Source organism: Paramormyrops kingsleyae, chromosome 1, assembly GCF_048594095.1.
Source record: "Paramormyrops kingsleyae isolate MSU_618 chromosome 1, PKINGS_0.4, whole genome shotgun sequence".
Classification (NCBI taxonomy): Eukaryota; Metazoa; Chordata; class Actinopteri; order Osteoglossiformes; family Mormyridae; genus Paramormyrops; species Paramormyrops kingsleyae.
This window is the reverse complement of record NC_132797.1, coordinates 59,817,904-59,821,337: the sequence shown is the minus strand read 5'-3', so window position 1 is coordinate 59,821,337 and position 3,434 is coordinate 59,817,904. Positions and strand designations below refer to the sequence as shown.

General features: G+C 35.4%; 1 long non-coding RNA gene across 1 annotated transcript; it reads left to right on the top strand.

The window, feature by feature from the left end:
• Positions 1-235: 235 nt before the first annotated feature.
• Positions 236-1,444, top strand: LOC140578864 (uncharacterized). The gene is made up of 3 exons (XR_011983150.1): positions 236-504; positions 593-755; positions 1,310-1,444. It is a non-coding gene; the product is annotated as an uncharacterized lncRNA (long non-coding RNA).
• Positions 1,445-3,434: the final 1,990 nt, after the last annotated feature.

The window sequence follows — 3,434 nt, the reverse complement described above, 5'->3', positions numbered from 1 at the left end:
TACAACGGGCGATGTTAGGATAAAAATAATATAACACAAATTTAGTTTTACTTTGATTGATTAATAATTATTAATAATAAAATACCTCAGTATTAGTATAACAATATTTGTTTATGTATATAACAGATGAGGATGTTTATATTAATATGCCATTGTTTGTGGCCAAGATGTTAATATGATTATCAAACTTAAAATTTGAAATGTTAAAAACGTACTGATTTCATCATACATTTGAAACATATCAGACTGTCAAATTAAATATTTTCCATAAATGCACAAGCACTTGACATTTTAACAGGTTTAATTTTGTAGTATTGCACAAGTCTATAATGGTATATTAGTGATAAACCAACCAATACTTTATAAATGGAAGCAGCCCCATGGCTGCAGCAGGGAAGCGGAGCAGCAGAAGAAATTTAAAGCCTAAAGAAGATGCAGCTCACCATGCATCCACATGCACTGATAAATGTGGATTTGAGATAAGATATATCAGTCCATATAAAGGTAAGCTAAAGTCCTCATTGACTGAATACTGCATTTCTGGCTGATTATATAAGACAAATTATAATTTTGCTCATTCTGCTTTAATCAGGCCGTGGAGTATTTAGTTGTGGACATTATGCAAAAGGAGATTTTCTCTTGGAATACAGAGGAGAACTTATTCCTAAAGAAGAAATGGAAAGAAGACAACGGGTTTACCATGATTTTTTAAAGGTTTTTATGGTTGAGTTCAAGTTTCATGGGAAGTCGTGGTGGTAAGTGTTGAAATATGTAAGGACCATAATTATTACTGTGAAAGTCAATGCAAAGCATATTAATTTGAAATCATAACACATTATTATTTTAAATATATTAATGCACTTTGATACCCCAGTGGGAGAACAGTATGAACAAAGTTTTTTTGATAGAGATCTATAGTATTCCTTCCTGGCTGTAAACAGTATGTGCGCTTCAGCTGGGATTTTCACATTCACAGCTAAAATCAAAACCATTAGTTAGTGTGTCATGAGGAAGCTAATTCAAGTTTTATTTAAATTTTGAAATTGTTTTATGTTATTGAAGGCTGACATCTCAAAATGAGGATATCTGCAGTTACTACGTGCACTTTCAGTGGTTGTTAGTTTCTGTTTATATAAGTACAGTATTTGCCAAATGTAGATCCTTATAGATGATTTATTTGACTTGATTAAAAATTTATTTGTCACAAAGCATGAAAAAATATTGAAATGCATAAAAAGTATATGAGTGAAGGTATAAATTAAAAGACTATAGCCCTAGTTTAATACATTACCATTTTTGATAACTCTAGTGTTGATGCAGCAAGAGAAGATGGATCCCTTGGCAGGCTTGTCAATGACGACCACATCGGCCCAAATACCAGAATGAAGAGCATATCTGTGACTGGAAAGCCACATTTGTGTTTGTTCGCAACTAAAGACATCACTCCAGGAGAGGAGATTACGTACAACTATGGTGATTCAGAGTAGCCCTGGAGACACAAGGTACACCTTTGGTCAGATGTATTTGAGTTAGTAGAGTGCTGTACAGGGGTGACATTAAGAGTGTTTAGGGGGCATTAGCTTCTCTAAAATGTTCTTTTTCCCCCACCGAAATGAATGGACACTAGTTAAAATAGTGTTACCTTTTCAGTCAGACCCTCGTAGTAAAGGCTCAGCCCCCATTAGCATAGATCTTCAGTGCCCCCGCTCATCCTGTGTTAGTGCAGTGTCATATTCCACTCATATTCACAGGGGGGTCAGGGTGTTTTTCTCACAACATATCAAATTGTATTATAGCTATAAACTTTGAAACTGTTTGATAGTCACTAGTTTTAGACTTCTAGATATTAAGTGGAGTTATATACTAATCTTGGATGATATGATAGCTAATAAAAAAAGAAAAGCATATTCAATAAACGGTGAATGTGATATGTTCCGTTGTCTTTATGCAGGATTTTGTAGATTTAGCCCAATGTGTTTAACATTCATTTAGGGCTTTGAAATAGTCACTGTATATTATTGCTGCATAGAAGTAGTATTTAGACTATGCCTTGTGATTGTATATTGTAAAAGTATGAACGTATACTGTGTTTGTGATATGTTATGTTGTCTCTCTACAGGATGTTGTAGTCCAGGCACCTGCACTTCAGCCTAGTGTTGGTGGGGAACAGCCTGACAATGTTAATAAGGTATGTAGCATAATATTTCTGACTTCTACTTATGTATGATTATGTATAATGTGGTTGTGTGTGTGTGTCTGTATATGAGGACAGTAGTTTGCAAGGACAGTGTGGAGAAATGTCCCAGAGATGCATTTAGACTATTAATTTCAGCAGGTGTGTACTGTATGTGTGTAGGTCTGAAGAAGAGCTGGTTTACAGGGACCACAGTTATTGTAAGGACTCCTGTAGTTCCCCTGTTCTTAGGTTTGTTAGCAGGTTCTAGTTTTAGACCAGTGTGTTTAATATTCATTTAGGGCTTTGAAATAGTCACTGTATATTATTGCTGCATAGAAGTAGTATTTAGACTATGCCTTGTGATTGTATATTGTAAAAGTATGACCGTATACTGTGTTTGTGATATGTTCTGTTGTCTTTCTGCAGGATTTTGTAGACCAGGCACCTGCACTTCAGCCTAGTGTTGGTGGGGAACAGCCTGACAATGTTAATAAGGTATGTAGCATAATATTTCTGACTTCTACTTATGTATGATTATGTATAATGTGGTTGTGTGTGTGTGTGTCTGTATATGAGGACAGTAGTTTGCAAGGACATTGTGGAGAAATGTCCCAGAGATGCATTTAGACTATTAATTTCAGCATGTGTGTATGTGTGTAGGTCTGAAGAGCTGGTTTACAGGGACCACAGTTATTGTAAGGACTCCTGTAGTTCCCCTGTTCTTAGGTTTGTTAGCAGGTTCTAGTTTTAGCCCAGTGTGTTTAATATTCATTTAGGGCTTTGAAATAGTCACTGTATATTATTGCTGCATAGAAGTAGTATTTAGACTATGCCTTGTGATTGTATATTGTAAAAGTATGAACGTATACTGTGTTCGTGATATGTTATGTTGTCTCTCTACAGGATGTTGTAGTCCAGGCACCTGCACTTCAGCCTAGTGTTGGTGGGGAACAGCCTGACAATGTTAATACGGTATGTAGCATAATATTTCTGACTTCTACTTATGTATGATTATGTATAATGTGGTTGTGTGTGTGTGTTTGGGCACAACCAGGTATTAGACTATGCCTTGTGATTAATTCACTTATAAAAAACCTACAAAGCTCAATAGACCATGTTTTCATGTGCCCAAACTTTTATAAATCTGCCTCATAAGTTTTGTATTTAACTCTACCAAGCACATTTTATGGTAATAGTAATGTGCATTAGCTAAGTAGCTCAGTCTGGTATGTTAAATTCACACACTCCTCACTTAATT